This window comes from Myotis myotis, unplaced genomic scaffold (assembly GCF_014108235.1).
Source record: "Myotis myotis isolate mMyoMyo1 unplaced genomic scaffold, mMyoMyo1.p scaffold_m19_p_12, whole genome shotgun sequence".
NCBI lineage: Eukaryota > Metazoa > Chordata > Mammalia > Chiroptera > Vespertilionidae > Myotis > Myotis myotis.
The window spans coordinates 54,097,085-54,117,316 of NW_023416316.1; the positions used below are offsets into that span (position 1 = coordinate 54,097,085).

General features: G+C 40.3%; 1 long non-coding RNA gene across 1 annotated transcript; it reads right to left on the minus strand.

Moving 5' to 3' along the window:
- Positions 1 to 477: 477 nt before the first annotated feature.
- Positions 478 to 19,022, minus strand: LOC118666877. The gene is made up of 6 exons (XR_004971090.1): positions 18,923 to 19,022; positions 13,876 to 13,989; positions 6,954 to 7,020; positions 4,475 to 4,520; positions 1,205 to 1,376; positions 478 to 522 (listed from the first exon to the last, which is right to left on the minus strand). It is a non-coding gene; the product is annotated as an uncharacterized LOC118666877 (long non-coding RNA).
- Positions 19,023 to 20,232: the final 1,210 nt, after the last annotated feature.

The following is a 20,232-nucleotide window of genomic DNA, read 5'->3' on the forward strand; positions in this document are numbered from 1 at the left end:
AAGTTACATTTCAGGTACTTAAGCTAATAACATCTTACAGGTAAACAGAGTATTTCTAAAGGCCAGGTTAACATAAAAAATATTATTAAAATACTGCCATTCCCTCAAGCTGTTCAACTGCACAACCAATCTGACATATTAACATACTGCAGAGTGAAGAGGCAGCACTTGCTACATTTCCCCCAGATTTTGTTTCATTTAAAATATTGTGTATAAAAGTCATAGTCAAGATACTGCTTACCCACAATCTCCCTGAAGTGCTTTGACAGCTAGGAGACCCTTTTTCAGTAGCTGAGCCATGTATACATGGATTTGCTGCCCCGGAATGCCTTTTTTTTTTTTTTTAAATCACTTACCAGCATTTAATTTCACTTTTCCTTATGGTTAAGGTTCGTTCTGACACTGAACCCTTTTTATTTGTGTGTGTGTGGGAACCAATTTTATAAATGGATAATGCTGACCAGAAGCTACCATATCTTACCTGTATCTTACATCTGATGCCTTCCTGGTCCACAGTGAATGCTTCCCCATTAGGAAGGAAGGAAGGAAGGAAGGAAGGAAGGAAGGAAGGAAGGAAGGAAGGAAGGAAGGAAGGAAGGAAGGAAGGGAGGGAAGGGAAGGAAAGGAACTCATGAATATTTTCTTCCAATTTCTTTTTTTTTCTCAAAATTCCAAGATGTGTATTTCTCAAGAATATTATGTTCCCTGGGCTGATCAGTATTCTCTTTCAATAAAACCACAGGGCATAGCTGTTGGGTACAGGAACTAAATGTCAGAAATTCAGTGCCTTGCTACTTGGCAGGAAACTCTGGCTGCAAGCTTTGTGTGTGATGTTTTTTCCACCTTCACTCTCTTATTGTGCTTTTTTTCAACAAAAGTTAGACAGTAATAACTAGTACATTTACACACCACAGTTAATGATTGTAATAGTATAAGGTAAGAGGATAAATACTTATTAACACAAAAAAATACAGTATAACCCTACAATGGATAGAAAAAATTATTTCAGCAGTTAATGAAAGCATGGATACATTTGACAGAATTACTTAAGGGAAGATAATCGCTTGCATGTCTCCTGGGGGGCAAATTAACTGGGTGTGTATGTGTTTAATCCTTTCAAGACCATAAAGTATAATTGTTATAAACTGCCACCCTCCTTGCCTCCTACCCAAGTCTGATGAGGCACCCCCCAGTTCTATCTTACCTTTTGGTAGTTAATTTGAGTTTCTCTTCCCAAGATGCACCACACAGTCTGCAGGGAAGGAGGCTGATAAAGCCATCCTAGGAAATCCTAGATGCTGTCCCCTGGGGTTAACTGTTGATCGCATAATGGACAATCAGAGCAGTGGCCATTTGGATGAAGAAGGGGGCGGGGCCTGTGGATAGCACAAAGAAACTAAGGGCGCTTTCAGAAAACATGCTATAGATTACATCAACTCATTTTTCATTATCCATCCCCTTGTGCCTTTGGATACTGCACTCTGTATTAACTTGCTGGCCTAGCCTCATTAAAGAATGCATATGTCAATGGGCTTTCCATGATCATCCTGTTACCTGCTAATCTAGCCATGGGCAAAGAGCTTTCCCTGGAATATATGGAATATATACCCTCGAGGCGAAGCCACTCATCACATACAGGGAGCGAATCTATCAAACTGCAGGGAGTAAAATAATCTTAGTTAAATATATTAGAAAGTAATTTAATAAGATGAGTAAATGAGCAGCTTAGTGCCAGGAGCTGACACTTCCTGATTAGAAATGTCATGAGAGTGGAGAAATTCTCTCGAGACAATTAATTTATAAAGGAAATTCATTTTATAGTTCTAGCAATTGGCGATGAGTCACTTAACTGCTCTGGCTCTCTGCTCAATCACAGCCTCTATACAAGGAGGAGGCTGGGCAAGGTGGCTGCGACTCTGGAATTATTTGAGTTAGGTTACATTTAAAATTCTGAGGATTAACAAAAAAAGGGGGGGGGAGACTTTAGAAGATGGGAACATAGATTATTTTAGAGTTCTTGATAATATAGACTTTAGCAAAATAGATTACAGTATGTGATGTGTAAGAATATGTGGGATTCTACAGCCAGAAAATCTAAAAATGTCCCCAAGAAGGGATGGGAAACACTGAAATTTTCAAGTAACCACAGCGGGGAAGAAAAGGAACACAACTGAAGGAACTGTGTCACTTGGAAGCAGGCACGAAAATGGAATTTGAACAGCAAGAGGTTTATGGGGGGAGAGGGTGGGCATGCCCGTGAAAGATGAAGAAGGAATCAGATTTGGGCAAGGAACACCCTAGGATGGCAGTGCAGATCTGACCCTTGGGGCAGACAAGCAGGCAGGGGGCAGGATTGGGCAGCACACCCAATGGGAACTGGGAATAGAAGATTGTTGAGTAGACACAGTCTGCCCAAATGGCCAGGAGCTAGGATCCCTGACACATGCCCAGATATTGGCTGGGGGCTTCTTAGAAAGTTTGCAGCCCCGGCCCACAGCTGAGGTGGTGACATCTCATTGTGGTTTTGATTTTCATTTCCCCGATGACTAGTGATGCTGAGCACATTTTCGTGTACCTGTTGGACATCTGTATGTCTTCCACAGAGGAGAGTTGTTATTAAAAAACCAGCAAGATTTTGTGAGAATGTGGGGAAAAGAGAACTGTAGCCCTGGCTGGCATGGCTTGGTTGGTTGGAACACTGTCCCGTTCACCAAAGGGTGGCAGGTTCAGTTGCTGGTCACAGCATATGCCCAAGTTGCAGGTTTAATCTCCAGTCAGGTCGTGTGTGGGAGGCAACCAATCAATGTTTCTTTCACGTTGATGTTTCTCTCTTTTCCCCTTCCTCTCTCTAAAATCAATTAAAAAATGTTTTGTTTTAAAAAGAAGAGAGAACTATTGTGCACTATTGTTGGAAATGTAAACTGGTGTAGCCACTATAAAAAACAGTATGGAGGCCCGGCCAGTGTGGCTCAGTGACCTATGAACCAGGAAGTCACGGTTCGATTCCCTGTCACGTTACATGCCTGGGTTGTGGACTCGATCCCCAGTGTGGGGTGTGCAGGAGGCAGTTGATCAATGATTCTCTGCCATCATTGATGTTTCTATATCTCTCTCCCTTTCTCTCTGAAATCAATAAAAATATTTAAAAAACAGTATGGAGGATGCTCAAAAAATTAAAAATAGAACTTTCATATAATCCAGCAATCCCACTGTATATATGTATGTATGTATGTATGTATATATATATAGGGAACTGAAATTGGGATCTCAGAGAGAAATCTGATCTCTCATGCTCATTGCAGCATTATTCACTATACCCCTGAAAGCAACCTAAATGTCCATTGATAGACATTGTGAACTATTTTTTAATTCAATACAATGTTCATCTTCCACTTTGCTCTAACGGTTGCATCTTGTAATGTATTGTACTATGTGTGAGGTGTTGGCCCATCTTTTCTAGTGCCATTTATAATTGTTGATTTAGTCAGTGCCAATGGATTCAGATCAAATGCTTTCTTTTTCTTCTATTCACCAATGTAGCACTGTAATGTGTTCATTTGAATTTCTTACAAAAACATGACAGGTTATCATGATATCTATGTAAGCTTAATTGATAATTAAATTAACATTAATGCTTTCAGAATAATGATATTATAAACTTATTTTTCTAGTCCAGAAACATAAGCATGGACAATTTTATAATTTCAAATAAAGGCATGAGCGGAGATAACAAAGTTAGTAATATGATTGGAGCAATAAAGGAAAAAAAGAAAGATTTGTCACAAATGTCACATTAAGTGGAAACTGAAATTTGTTAGGGCAAAACAAAATAGTTATAGAAAAAAATTAAGATATATGACTGTGCATTTGTCAACACCCATACAGAGTGGATTTTTTTAAGTGAAGGCACTTTTGAATAAGATTTACATTTAAATCAGTGCATTTGAGTAAAGAATATGGCCATGCATAATGCTGGTGACCTTCATTCAGTCCCTTAAAGGACTTAAACAGAAGAATGACCTCCCCCAAGGAAGGAGAAATTTTCCAACAGATGGCCTTCGGCCTTGAACCACATCAGCTCTTTCTTGGGTTTCTGGCCCACTCACCTACCCGCAGATTCCGCACTTGCAGTCTTCATAATCAAGCGAACCAGTTCTTTAAATACATCTCTCGATGTGCACACATCCTATGGGTGCTGTTTGCCTGATTACCCTGCCTAATGCTCACTGCATCTCACACCATTACCGCATGGGAAGCCCCATCGCCCAGCTCCATCATTCTCTCATTCCTGTGGTCAGAGCAGGGAATCTGAGCACCTTCCAGGTTCTTAAGGTCCTTGCTTGGACCTCCCTACTGAAGGCTGTTTCTGAGAAGGTCTCTTTCCAGAAACTGACATCTCAGAGACTGAGGACCTGGAAAGGAGAGTTTAAAGTTAATCCTTGGAAAGCACAGAGTTGGATGGGCAGAAACTTACCTGTCAATGTTCTACCTTTGATCCTCTTCCTGGCTCTGGATTGATGCTGAAAGACAAGAAAAGAATGAGAGTCTAGGACTTAATTCTCACTGCTCTCTCTAGGCAAGTTGCATTCATTCACCATTCATGAATAATATGCTTTTCTGGATTAAACCAATTAAGATCAGTTTTTCATCCCTGTTACTCATTTTTAACATGGATAAAAAATAATTTTCTATTGTTTCTTCTCTGAAAACTCAAGTTACAAAGGTTTCCTGCAGGAGGTCTTCAGTTGATATTCCCACCAGCAGTCCCTTGCTGAAGGCACAGATTCTCAGATCATTAGGAACATGTCTGCTCCATCCTTGAGCACAGATGGGATAGTATCTGATCAGAGGTTTTCAGAGACTCAGCCCTGCCCTGCAGGTGATGAATATGTTTATTACCTTGATTGTGTTTATGGTTTCACAAGTGTATGCATATGTTCAAACCTATCAAATTGTATCCATTAAATATGTGAAGTTTTGGGGGTATCAGTTACACCTCCATAAAGTTGTTAAAACATAGCTGATGGGGCCATTTATAACATGGTGTATCTGTCTGTTTTATCTACCCATGCTAGCTGGATGTTTAAGGATCCATACTACTTATGGTCTTAATTCTTAAGATTGAGTTAGGGTTAAGTGGAAAACTCAAGCACTTTATCATTTCCCTATTTGATTTTTTTTACAATTCCTTTGTTAATGCTAATGAGTCACACCTTGCCCAAAATTCCCAAACCTTTTCCATCCCTGGGATGAAGTTTGAGGAGATGCCAGCTCCTCTTATTCAGTTTCCTTCTATTTCAATACCATTTGCAGAGCTGCCTGCCCACGAAGGACTGACCAACCCGACCGATTCTCGCTCCAGAGTAAACACATTTCTATTCAGAGCATGCCCTTCATTCATCCTATCTCTGGCATGATCATGTGTGGCCCAACTGTATCCCTGACTGATCATTTTTTTAAAAATATGTTTTTAAAAAATTGATTTCAGAGAGAGGAAGGGAGAGGGAGAAAGAGATAGAAACATCAATGATGAGAGAAAATCATTGATTGGTTGCCTCCTGCATGCCCCACACTGGGGATCGAGCCCACAACCCAGGCAGGTACCCTGACAGGTAATTGAACTATGACCTCCTGGTTCATAGGTCGACCTCAACCACTGAGCCCTAACCCTAACCCCAATCCAACCCTAACCCTAAACCTAATCCTAACCCTAACCCTAGCCCTAACCCTAACCCTAACCCTATCTCTATGAACATTATTCTTTGTTCCAAACTTTTGAAATGCGGTTGCATCCATCATGACCCTTTGCTTCTAAGCTCTTCAGTGTGGATTTCCTAAGAAAAAGGATAGTCCACTACAGTTATCAACTTGCGTAACTTTAACATGGACACTCTTAACTGATCTCTATCTCAATTTTGTCCCTTAACCCACCTGGAAATTCCCGTACAGCATGTTTTTCCTCCAGTGCGGGACCCATCAAGAATAACCTATGGTGCTACTAATTGTGCTCCTTTAGTGTACTTTACATTGTGTCCTTTTAGTCTCCTGATATCTGTCTTTTAGGATGTTGACGTTTTTGAATAATGCAGTCAATGAACCATTGTTAGAGCTTCTTCTTCTTCTCACCTGGAAATAGTTTTCCTGAAGTTCATTTTTGCTTAAACTTCGAAGGATATTTTTAGTTACGGGAGTCCTTTGGCCTTTAAAATCAATCAGGGAGCCCACTGGTGTGGAGTTGGTTTTGGTTTAGGGTTAGGGTTAGGGTTGAGTTAGGGTTAGGGTTGGAAAGAGAGCAAATTGGATAAATGATAAACACTAAGTAAAGCTGGGCGAAGGGTATTGGGGGAGCCTTTACCATCCTTGCAACTTTTCTATAAGTTTCAAATTGTTTACTAATAATATAGTTTAAGAAATTGTCCATTTATCAGTCCTACTATCTTGAAATCCCTTAGAGAGGAACAGATTTTTGTTTCAACGGCTGTCATCATCCTACTCACCTCCTCAAAGTAAAAAATTTCAACTTCTCAACAGTTTTATTAGGTTCTGCTTTAGGCAAAACCACTGGGATCTTCTTATTACAACTGTGGTTCTAACATTGTCATGGGTTTTAAGTAATATTGGGGGAAATCCAAGGAAATAAAAATGCACACTACATTTAAAAACCACATAATTAAAAGAATCAGCCCTGGCCAGGTGGCTCAGTTGGTTGGAGCATCACCCAGTACACCAAAAGTTTGGGGTTCCATTCCTAGTCACATACCTAGGTTGGAGGTCCGATCCCTAGTTGGGGTGTGTATGGGAGGCAACTGATTGATGTTTCTCTCTCACATCAGTGTTTCTCTCTCTCCCTTCTCTCTCTAAAACATCAATTTAAAAAACGCACACACAACCTCCAGTGAGGATAAGAAAAAACATAAAAGAATCACACTAATATCATGATTTGAAACTCTTACCTTGTAACATACCAGCTGCATAATTTCGGAAATGTCATTTTACTTATTTTTTTTCCCATCTCTTTACCTGGAAAGCAGAGGTAAAAATCCCTCATCACTTGATAAATAGTAGTTATTATTAAAAATACTAACAGAATCAATAGTAGCTTTACAGGACCTGAAATGTCTTTATTCAGAAGATCCCATTTATTTTCTGAGTGCATCTAGCCAGCTCTAAGCTCAATAATCCATGGGACACAGTCTTGCAAACCTATCGCTTGATTGTCCTAACCAAGATAGAGTGTTCCATTTTTATTATTTCTGCAAGTTAATGTCACTGCCCCATAATGCTGACCTGCTGAGGACCAACTCCAAGTTGGCCCCACCCCATTTCAGCCTTCGCCTGGTGACCCTCTAGCGAGTCCTTTAACCTCAGCCCTTACTCTGACTTTGAGCCCCTCCCAGTGTTGGGTGAGCAGATGCCACTGAAGTTCTCTTTCTCTTCCAAGCATTTTTCCATTGGGATAAACCTGCCGTGTTTTGCTTTACCAGGCCTTTTGTTGACTTTTTGTGCGTCTCCCTTATTCGTCATTTCCTCTCTGAAAAGTCAATGTGTAATTGTCACTTTCTAACAGGGACATTCTGTTGCCAGCCCTCTGCAGAATAGAAACAAGTACTGTGGGCACAGGTATTCCCCACTCTGCACTCTGTGAGTGCATCAGTGTGAACGTGTAGGAGGACATCTATGGCTGCATGAATGTCTGAATTGCATTTGGAAAGTGCAGACGGCCCAGTGTGGGGATGAAGAATGGACCTCACCAGCTTCTTGACTGAGGAGATGAAAATTCCTGACTTGAAAGCTTAAGACAATGAATAAGCCTCTATCATACAGCCCCATTCTATATAATAAAAGCCTAATATGCTAAGCGTCTGGTCGTCCAGTCTGTTCAACCAACCAAAGCGTAATATGCTAATGATATGCTAATGCCACTCAACTGCTTGCTAGGATGTGCACTGACCACCAGGGGGCAAACGCTCCAACCAATAGGTTAGCTTGCTGCTGGGGTCCAGCTGATCTGGACTGAGCGAGAAGGGCTGGACGTGCCCTAGAGCCCTCCTGCGGTCCCTCCCCGGCTGGCCAACCTCCCGTGTTTGTCCCCAGCCCTGATTGTGCACCAGTGGGTTCCCTCGGCCTGGCCTGTGCCCTTTCAAAATCCAGGACTCCTTGGGGGATGTCGGAGAGCCAGTTTTGGCCTGATCCCGCAGGCCAGGGAACCCACTGGAGCACAAATTTGTGCACTGGGCCTCTTGTACTAAATATTACTGAATGATTATCATTCATAAAGAAAGAATACAAAGGTTTTGGCACCTGACACACATAGTCACAAAAACATAACATATAGCTGTGTTTTTGGAGACTTTTTTAAAAGCAATTTTTGTCTCAAATCCATTTTTCCAGGTGTTACTTTTAAGAAATCCTGCAGAGACTTAGCATGTTAGAGTTGCTTATAACAAAAAATCACATTGGGAAATAAGAAAAATGTTTCAAATCACAAGGTAGCTCGAAAACAATATAATGACCAATATTTCTGCTCTCTGCCTCCCTTCCCCTGCAGAGAAAATCATCACGTTTATTTCCAGGGAATCAGATAAGAATGGAGCACAGGCATTGAAAAATGCACCTCACAACTTGGGAAGGATCTAAGGGGAGCATTAGTTTAACTCTCCATTTTATATAAGAAACTGGGCCCCACAGGTTTGTCATGGACCACACAGCCCTGCACATTCCACCCACACTTCAGCCTTGTCTCTAATTTGCTTTCCCTTTATGAAGGCCTCTTCCAGGCTTTCTAGAGTAATATCTATGTATTTATTTCTAATTTAGTTGTATTCCTTCTGCTATATTGATTTTTTTCAACTCTAATGGAAAATCCCATTCTTGTTCACCGATATGGAATTTGATGGCTTTTGCATCTAAGAGTCCTTTTTTATTCCTTTTCTTCCACCTCTATTTTTCCAACATTATTGAACTCCCACTACTGAATGACAAGTACTGGGATAGATGCTGTGGGTAGACAAAGTCCCTGCCAGAAAGGGCTCAGAGTGCTGCTTGCGCTACTTTCATGGTCATTAGTGAGGGTATAACCCATCCACCATTTTTGCAATTCTCTTGGTTCTTCTCGCTCTTTCCTATTTGGCATGGAGATGGCCTAGCTAGCTAATACTGGTTGTATGTATTTACCTGAGTACTCATATTGCCTGCCCATCTCTTAATTCTTAAGTCTGTCCATCCAACTATGTATCCCATCAGCCTGCTGCCTAGGGCAGCAAATCGCCTGATGTAGTATCTGGCCTAGCATGGGCATGTTTAATTTTATCACCTAATTCTCACAATGAGCAGTCTTTGGTCCACAGGGTACACAGCCCTGAATGATGTACAATGGAAACCTTGCACACAGTGGTTTTTACCCCTGTCCCCTCAGGGATGACCATGTTGTTCAGGTGCTTCCTCTGTCGTTTTTTAAAGCTGTAAAATGAGATTTAAAAATAGTACCGTATAATCAAATCTCTTCAAAATACCAGCAGAGAATCAGTAAACCTCTGGAAACTTGAGTCTTCATGTTCTTCATGGTTAGTCTCTTAATTAACAGCTTAGAGATCCCACCTGCTGTCAAAATAATTGTGCCATCCTTTCACTTAATTTTTATATGACCTCAAGGGATTCCCTTTTTGTTTTGTTTTGTTTTGCTTTGTTTTGTTTTGTTTTGTTTTTTCCTTCCTGGAGACTCACTGCACTTCCCACATGACTGTTCTCATACAGTGTTTCAATGCACATGTGACCCCAAGGAAAAACAGAAAAGGAGAACCGTTGCTTCGTTAAAACGTGAGAGCCTTTTCGATGGGAGGGGCTCTGAGAGAAGGGAACTGCCTCGTTAAAACTTTGAGCTGTGCTTGAACACATCCTAAAATGATTTAATTGCCTGTTCCGGTTATAAATTATAAGCTGGGGAGTTTAAAGCCAACTCCCATTGACTAATAAAATGAAAAATATTGGGGTAGGCCAGATACTCGTTTTCTTTATGAATTGGCAAGATGAAATGTTCTTTACAAGTGACAGTTAACAAAAGTTAGATTAAAAAGATGCCCGGAGGGTATGTGATTCATAAGAAGTATGGAATCTGGATCTACCTCCAGATAAAGAGTGCTAATAAATTACATGCACATCAAATGTAGCTGCTGATACAGTAATAAATGTTAATGTAAAACAAAACTCAGAAGATCTGCTTTGGCAGCCTGCAACCTGCAGGCCAGCCTGGCAGCTGTGTCACTCAGACTTAATCAGGGGAAAGGATATATATATATATATATATATATATATATACACACACACACACACACACACACACACACACACACACACACATATTTACTTCAGAGAGGAAGAGGGAGAGAGAGATAGAAACGTTAATGATGAGAATCATTGATTGTCTGCCTACTGCACACCCCACACTGGGGATCAAGCCTGCAACCTGGGCATGTGCCCTGACCAGGAACCCAACCGTGAACTCCTAGTTCATTAGGTCAACACTCAACCACTGAGCAACACTGGCCAGGCAAGTCTGTATCTTTTTATATGAAACCGCAAGAACAGAACGCTCTGGGGCTACCTAATGAGAAGGCATTACAGTTCCCTTAAGAGAAATGGGTTCTTGGGGAGAAAAGATTTTGTGTAACAGTCCCCCAGAAGGTCAAGTAAGTGATGCTGCTGAAGAACTAGCATATAACAACAATAAGAAAAGATGAGCTTAGATGCTTGCATTCATGGTGTTTTAGGTAGACCACAATACTTGCCTAATCCCACTCTCCTTCACAAAATAATATCTGATTTTTTATTTCCACCTAATTCATTTGTATACTTGCTCTTTGCTTTCATCCCCAAAAGTACTCTCATTTTGAAAACTTTGATGACAAAATTAACGTTTTGGAGTTGGCTTGGATGTTCACTATATGCTGAAAATCGGGAAAGTGACATGAAATAAAAAGACCCCCCCCCCCGTATTGAAACTGGAAAACTGGTTCCCTATCTGCCTTGAGTTAGCTGTGAGACCACTTCCTGTGGAAATCCACTTCCTGTCTCTGCACCTCTATGTTTTCATTTATGACAGGAGGACCCTGGCCTCGGTGACCTGCACACTCCCTCCTAACTGCAAATTATGACTTCGTAAGCTCCGTCCTTGCACGCCCAAGGCTCATTCAAATGGCTTCAGGAATGTAAAAATAAGAGAGACATGTCCAAGCCCCCTCCCCAGATTTCCTAATCTAATTTATACAGTGTGGGACCTGGCCCTGGGGAGTTTGAAGACTCCCAGATGGTTGGAATGTGCAGCCAGGGTTGCTGACCACTGCCTCACGAACCAGCTTAGGCTTCCCATTTCTCAGCCCTTGTTCAGAATCTCTAACAGCATGTGCAATCGTCTGAATCATCCAATTTAGCATTCCTTTTCCCAGCTAGCTTAGGTTTTCCTTCCCAGATTGTTAATGTCTTTTTCTGTGTTGATCACTGAGCCAACCGCTGCTCACGGCAGGTTCTGGAAATATTTCTGAAAACTGAACCTTTTTATTGTCCATGTTCTTGAACTGCAAAATATGTGTAAGTGTTGATTTTATACATGAGGTTAGGTTTGCTTGAGTTTCTATCCTGTCTCAAAACCACCACAACTTATTGTAGTTAGTCTATTACTGAGATGTCTGTGCTAGACTGTGAACTCCATGAAAGCAGGGGCCACCCCATTCACCTTTGTTTTTTTTTTTTTTTTTTAAATATATTTTATTGATTTTTTTACAGAGAGGAAGGGAGAGAGAGAGAGAGTTAGAAACATCGATGAGAGAGAAACATCGATCAGCTGCCTCCTGCACATCTCCTACTGGGGATGTGCCCGCAACCCAAGTACATGCCCTTGACCGGAATCGAACCTGGGACCCTTCAGTCCGCAGGCCGACGCTCTATCCACTGAGCCAAACCGGTCTCGGCACCCCATTCACCTTTGTAATCCCTACCACTTACTACCTAGTCAGACCAAGAGAGGCATGGAATAAATCACCACTGAATGAATAACTGAATGCAGGAATAAGTGCTTGGATAAATGCATTTAAATTCATACCAGTGTATTGACTTGGTCATGGAAAGGGAGTATACAGTCATCTGTATCCTGAAGTGGGGCATGTGTGCGTGTGTGTGTGTGTGTGCATGGGCGTACATGTGCATGTATGTGCATATACATGGGTGTATGTGCATGTATGTGTCTATATGCATGTCGATTTCAGATGCACTATCACTGCAAGCATTCTTAAGAGGATCCAAAACTTGCTGAGTATTCGAAAGGATCCCTCAGCACCTCGTGGTTCTGCACAGCTGGTAGCTCTGCTCTCCATAGCTATCGTCCTGGGAAATATGGTATTAATACTGAGTGAACAGATGGTGTAGGGTGTGTTACTTAAGACAGTTTTGCCAGAAGGTAAATTTATGCTTTATAAATGCACTTCAAAACTATGCTATTTGATTTAATCACTTAATGCAAAGACAGCTGCATACTATATTTGCCTTAACTGCAGTTATATGGGTTATCTGCCAATCTGTTAATTATAGTATTTTGAAAGGCTTCAGGAAAACAACAGTAATTATACAGATTGGGGTGGGGGGGGGGAACATTTTTGAAGCCTAAATTCAGACATTCATTCCCAGCTAACAAAAAACTTATTGAAGATTTAGAAAACCTGTTAGGAAAGTGGGAGTGGATGTGATGGTTTTCCTTCTCAAGGGGCTTATGTGTGTCCTCATTCTGCATTAATGACCGTGGGCAACTGCGGGGAGATGGGGACAGAGGTGTGCTCCCACTGGACACGGCTCCAGCCCCTCCTGAGGTCTCTGAGCCAACTGTTCAACTCCTTCAAATTACAAAGAGGAGGAGGAAGGCGAGGAGGATGAAAAAGAGGACGAGGAGGGTCTGCTTTAATTATAAGCACAGTTTTTAATACTTTCCCATAACCTGCTTGCTCCCTGAGCTCTCACTACTGATCTTTTCTCTGTGAAACAGTTGCAGTAATTATTAAGCAGATTGAACTGGTACTTTATCAAGGAAGGGTGGGGGTAGTCTGACAGCTTCCTTTTCTTGCCAGCTCCTAGATGCCACATTTGCAGAAGTCTGACCCATTTCCCCTATCCTCTGGGAGTTCATGTTCAATGCATTTCATTGCCATTTTGAGAACAAGATTCCTGTGGGCAGCTGTACTAGGTGGGATAAAAGGCTGTACATCAGAGAATTCTGGAAAGAGTATTAGATTATCTGGTCTAACACTCTCATTTGACCAGTGAGGAAACTGGGGATCCAAGTCCCTTAATTCATTCACTTTCCCAAATTAGTTAAGAAAAACGGGGACTGTGACCAGGGAACCTCTTTTATCAGCTTAGGCCCTTTTAAAATGAACCCTGCTGCCTATGTAGAGGCTATAAAGCAACAATAATGAAACAGAAAGAGCAAAGACTGTATTTCCTGTCCTGTGTCTAAAGGAGAAGCCAGTAATGCCAACAGGAGTTGTCCTAATTGGCTGCCTAGGGCCTCCATGTTCCACAGCTTCCAGCGCTACCCACACTGGGAACGGTGCCCTGTGGAACTGTGCAACCCAGCCCAGAGGCTGCAAGGCACTGTACCCAAGGACTTTCCCAACATTAACACTGCTAACCCCTGGCGGTGCCAACATCATTCCATGCACTCCACTGCGAGGGAAAGCAGCTCTCAGAGGTTAACGTGCTGGTGTCACCCAGATGATTTCTCATGGAGTCTAATCCTCAGACTTGGAATTACTGGATCAAAAGGTATTGCCTTCCCAGGAAAACATTGGTGTTCTCGACATCCTCCCCCCCAAGTGGACTAAAAGTACTTACTCCCATTCTCCGAGGCCCTAGTACTGTGTCTGCTCTCCCCAGGCGAGTAGTTTTGTGACTTGTGACTCCCAGGCACAGCCGTTCATCTGACCAACGTCTTCACAGCCACGTTTTCTGCAACATTCAACAAACCTCAACTGAGAAACGGACAGGAGCTTAGGCCAGGTCCCCAGAGCAGCCATTTCCAGGTGGTCCTGGTCATGCTGGCACACAGGTGCCCAGCCAACCTAGAGGAGTATCATTTTTTCTCACTTCTTGTGTTAGGGGAAGGAAAGGCCAATGCCAAGGTGGGCAGGTGGAGGAGGAACTGGAGAGGGATGGCTTGGATCATGACCCTTCTTAAATCATATTCACCTCATGATAACTGCACCTAAGCTATGAAGGAGCTGGGAGGTACTTGCATCTTCAGTGGCTCCTAGTACTTCCATTTCCTTGCGGCTCTTTAGATCAAAATTGTGAAACTGGCAACTTATCTGAGTCTTCACGTTTCAGCTTTGATCCACTTTAATATAAAAAGGCAAGTGTTTTATTAAAATTTTAAAATGCATACCTATGTTTGATCACAATTTTCTTATGTTTCAGGCAATATTTTTATTACTATTCTTTGGCTGCTGCTTTCTCTAAGAAGTTCCTTTTCTGACTTTTTGCCATATCTCAAAAAAAAAAAAAATTAGTCATCTTTGAACGAAATAAGTGTATTCTCTACCCAGTTAAAGAAGTTCATACATGGGAGGCCAGCATTCCAAAATAGGAGAAATTCTTTCTGGTTTATACTGGGTATGGCACAGGATTGTGTGTGTGTGTGTGTGTGTGTGTGTGTGTGTGTACTCTTTGTGGTATAAAACAGCTATGAGCAAAGTTTCTGCCACTAGCCCAATTACCCATTCCTCTCCTTCCAAAGAATGCATTGTTCCTAGGAGGTTGTGCAAACTCGGGGGAATTCCAGCTTTTTAGAGATTCACAGCCCCACATAAAAAATCTAGGTGTCTCCTGGCATCCTCATTTAACCAGCACTGCACCTGGCAATCCTTTCCTTAGATACTGTGATTTAAAGTAGAAAGAAAAATCTCCCACTGTCATCAAAGTTATAACCTGTGTTTGCATCTGCCATTATCACTGCTGCTTTGGAGAGATTTCTGAAACAAGGGAGCAAAACCAACTTCATTCAATTGTCTACAAAATGGAAGCCTTCTCTTTTATAAATCACTTGTGTTTTCCTTGTATTTCATTTCATTTTTTAAAATCTAGTAAGTTTTACTTTTTAAATACGGAAAAAAAACCCAGACCCACTCAAATGTAGCCAACTGATCTTTAGGAAAAACAAAAAAAGGCAATTTAATAGAAATAGGATAGTCTTTCAATAAATAGCTGGAACAATGGCACGCTCATATGCAAAAATATGAATCCAAACACAGACCCTGCATCTTTCACAAAACATAATTCAAAAGGGGTCATAATCCGAAGTGAAAAATGCAAAACTATATAATTCCTAGAAGATAACATAAGAGAACTTCTAGATGATCTTCAGTTTGGGAGTTTTTAGATGCAACACTGAAAATATAAAAAAAATAAGTTGGATTTTACTAAGAAAAACTTCTGTTTTCTGAAAGATACTGTCAAGTGAATGAAAGACAAGGCATACATATACTTGGAGGAAGTATCTGCAAAATATTCATCTGAAGAGTTACTTGTGTACAACAGACACAAACTTTAAAAATTCCACAATAAGAAAACAACCCAATATAAAAATGGGCAAAAGGTGCCTGAATAGATATCTCACCAAAGAAGATATATATGTGGGAAATAAGCATGTAAGAATACTCTAAACATCACATCGCATAAGAGAAATTGTAAATTAAATCAACAATGAGATATACTACACACTTATCAGAATGGCTAAAATCCAAAACACTGACACCACCAAATGCTGGTGAGGGTGCAGAGCCACTGGAACTCTCCTCCACTCCTGGTGGGGACACAAACCGCCACAAGCATTGTGCAAGAAAGTCTGGCAGTTTCTCACAAAACTAAGCTTACCCTTTTCCCTAGCCAGTTTGGCTCAGTGGATAGAGTGTCAGCCTGTGGACTGAAGGGTCCCAGGTTTGATTCCAGTTAAGGGCACATGTCCAGGTTTTGGACGCGATCCCCAGTAGGGGGTGTGCAGGAGGCAGCCAATCAATGATTTTCTCTCATCATTGATATTTCTCTCTCTCTCTTCCTCTCCATTCCTCTCTAAAATCAATAATATATATATATATTATTCATTTCATTTATATATATTCATTTCATTTTATAAAACAATGTATATTATTGTATTTCATTTCATTTTTTAAAATCTAGTAAGTTTTACTTTTTAAATACAGAAAAAAAGAAACCCAGACCCACTCAAATGTAGCCAACTGATCTTTAGGAAAAACAAACAAAGGAAATTTAATAGAAATAGGATAGTCTTTCAACAAATAGCTGGAACAATGGCAGATATTTAAATTGGGTTGTTTTCTTATTGTGGAATTTTTAAAGGTTGCGTCTATTGTACACAAGTAACTCTTCAGATGAATATTTTGCAGATACTTCCATATATATATATTTAAACACATGACCCAGCATTCATACCCATTTGAGTTAAAAACTTAATGCCCACATACAAGCTTGCACATGTTAGGCAGCTTCGTTCATAATTACCAAAAACTAGAAGAAATCGAGAAGCCCCTTAATATGTGATTGACAAATAAACTGGTACATTCATATAATGGACTGTTATTCTGTGATAAAATAACTAAGCTATTGAGACATGAAAACCATGAAGGAATTTATTCTCTTTAGATAGATAGGAAATTATATGACATTCTACAAAAGGCAGAACCATCAAAGCAGTAAAAAGGTGAGTGGTTGCCAGGAGGAGGAGGGAGATGAACAGGTGAAGCACAGTGGATTTTAGGTGTTGAAACTATTTTGATGGTGCTGTAATGGCAGGTAAATGGCATTATGCCTTTGTCAAAACCCATAAGCTGTGCAATGTCAAGCGTGAACCTTAATGTAAAGTAGGACTTTAGTTACTGATAATGTATTGATATTGGTTCATTAATCATAGCAAATACAGCACATCAGTGCAAGATATTAATAAGGACAATTGTGTTAGGTTGGGAGGAGGGATATATGGGAACTCTGTCCTATGCGCTCAAATAGAAAAAAAAACTTTAAACATCACATTTATTTTAAGAGGCCAGAACTTTGGGGTGTCATGATATCATTTATGAAATGATTTGGAAACTCCTTTTTCAGATAACCTTAACAAACTGTGATAAGAAGCAAAAGTTATTTTTTTCTTAGAGTTTCTGAAATAATCAAGTCATTAGAAGGTGACATAAGTGAAAAATTTATTTAAACACCTTTCTAAAATTTTGTTTATAAATAGAATTTCAATTTTAAAAACTGAAATTAAATATGTTTATGGCATGACCTATTTGTGAAAGATGGATTCCAGAAAGATTATGAGCAATGACAGTGTTATTAGCATGTTGCATCGTTTCTCAAGATGTTGATGTGGAAGACTGCCTTCATTTAGATGTCCAAATACTGATTTTAATAAAATCTTTTAGAAATGTTAATCTACTCCCTCATGCACACACACACACACAAATAAGGAAACAATGGTTAAGAGAGATGAGGGGCCAGGAAACAGGACCCTGATGGGAGAGATGGGTGAGAGGAGAAGACATGCATGGGACCACAGGTGGAGTATGGAAAAGGGAAGGAACGCCTGTTGGTTTGTAAGGCATTTTATTTCTGGTGCAATACATAGTGTTAGAACTAGGTCAACATTAAATTTATAATATTCATACTCACATTATTTACTTATAGAATACAAATGACACTCTCCTATAAATTACATTTTGTGAAACAATTCTGGAGTGATCCCCTCTACTGCTCAGCATGGCCTGAAGGCCAAGGGTATATCTTCTTTGTCCACCAAGCTCTTCTTTCTCAGAGATTCTTCTCACACAGAGCCACACCCGCTGTACTTTAAGTTGCCCTAGAGTGCCTCTTAAGACTTTACACAGAAAACCTTCTGGTAAGTGATTTAGAAATGGATCAAGTAAACAAAGAATATCGGTTTCCAGTGCATGCCATGGCTGTCAGAAGCACAGCTGGAGCAGGGAGCTCTGAATGCAGCTTCCATCTGAGCAACTTAAGTCTCTCCTTGCCCGGGAATAGTGCAAAGGATGCCACTGAGAGCCATACCCCTTTTGAGGAATGAAAATGGCATTTGGCCATGCAGGTTGCAGGGCATGATGCCTTGTGTTGCTTTCAGTCTCAACAAGGTTCCTTATCCCAATGGAATCCCATCAGATTCTTGCAAATATAACGTATATCAACAATTCTGAATTCTCTACAGACTACAGAGACCTAAGTCTACTACTAACACTTATACTCACTTAGCTCTACCTGATTATTTTTCCTATCATATTTCCCCAATTAAATAGTAAATTCCTTAAAGTCAGGAAATATGTGTTTTCTATTTTTGGCTCCTAACACCACTCTTAATTGAAACACAGGGTGTGCTGAAGAAATGTTTAATTAAATTTTTAAAACTTTCACATAGATTTCATTCACACCGAAGTAAATATATTCAAAAGCATATGTGGTACGGGATGTAAATTTGTTGTGCTTCTCCCTTTCCTTCTTGAAAGGATTATTCTTGTTCTAAAATAAATTTCAAAACTATATGTTAAAATAAACATAACTGCCTTTCATTTTTATTTTCTCCAAGGTTATTGCAAATCCTCTCATATTAATGTCATGTGCTATCACTGTAGACTTACCTACAAGCTCAGGGATATGTGAAGATAGCTATTATAATACATGAGCATGTGGATTTTTAGAATTTCTCTAGACTCTGTCTATATGAGTACTTAGGTGTACTTTTTATTCAGCATTGATTCATATTTTGACATATGTGTGAATATATCTAGAAATAAAACAAAATCTGGCCAAGACATAAAACAGACTTTTGATAGAACTGTTGCCTTTCCACAATACAACTTACACAGAAATGGTTGAAAATGAAATCCTCGTTGCAGGCTTTCAACTTCCAGCCATGTTAACGTAACTGGGGTCAGACTTGTCATCTTGCTGTTCAAGGAAAATAACCTGCAAACTGGTCAAAATATCAGATAAAAGTATATTCAGGTGGTGGAATACAGGCAGTAACAGACAGTGATCCAGGAGGAGAAAATAATTGTGATGATTCCTATAACTCATCCTGATGATAAAAGCCTGAAGATTTGTTTTTGAAATCCTCAGCGAGGGGGGGGGGGGGGGAGAGTGAGAGAGAGAGAGAGAGAGAGAGAGAGAGAGAGAGAGAGAGAGAGAGAGAGAGAGAGGAAGAGAGAGAGAGAGAGAGAGAGAAACATTGATTGGTTGCCTTCTGTATACTCCCTGACTGAAGATCAAACCCACAGTCCAGGTATGTGCCCTGACTGAGTATTGAACCTGCAACCATTCAGTGCATGGGGCAACACTCAAGCAACTGAGCCACTCAGGCCAAAGTCTGAAGAATTTTTTAATGGACCATAGTGCAGGTAAACAGAACTCAAGCAGAACTCAGACAACAAATTTGGAGTTTGGGGAGGCCAGAAAAACTTGAATTTTCATACAGAGACACAGGACTATCCAGAAAATATCTCCAGAAATCTGAATAGGGGTTCCTGAACATAATATTGCACATGCATAGGATAAAACTCCACAAGGAAACCACTGGAATCCTGTAACATGAAGAGTTCTCAGAGCTCCCACAGGGCTGGGCGTGTATTTACAGTTTGTCAGAGTAGAGTCCTTGTTGAAAATGCAGGGTATTCAAAATGGACACTTAAAAATGTATGCCTTAGTCATACAGTTAAACTAGCTGTAGAGTAAAAGCTATTCTAGACCTGCCCTAATAGTGCTTAAAAGCAAGACTCCAAGGTATCAAGCTGATGTGTAAGTTATATAACTACCTGTCAGAATAAAACTCAAAAAAATATTTATATAAATAAAAAAACTATCCAGCACCTCACAAAATAACATTCACAATGTTTGACATCCAACCCAAACTGAAGGGTAGGGAAACATGACCTATAATGAGATTGATCAATCCATAAACACTGCTCAGAATTGACACAGAGAAGAAAGAATTTTAAAATATTAAAAGAGCACTAGTAAATTAAGGGACAAATTAGAGCACCTCATGCCAATGGTCTAACCGGAGTCCCTGAAAGAGAGGACAAGTGAGAAAGCATTTTTGAATAAATAATGGCTAAAACATTATTTAAATTTGTTTAAAATTATAAACTTACAGATCCATGAACCTCTAGTGTA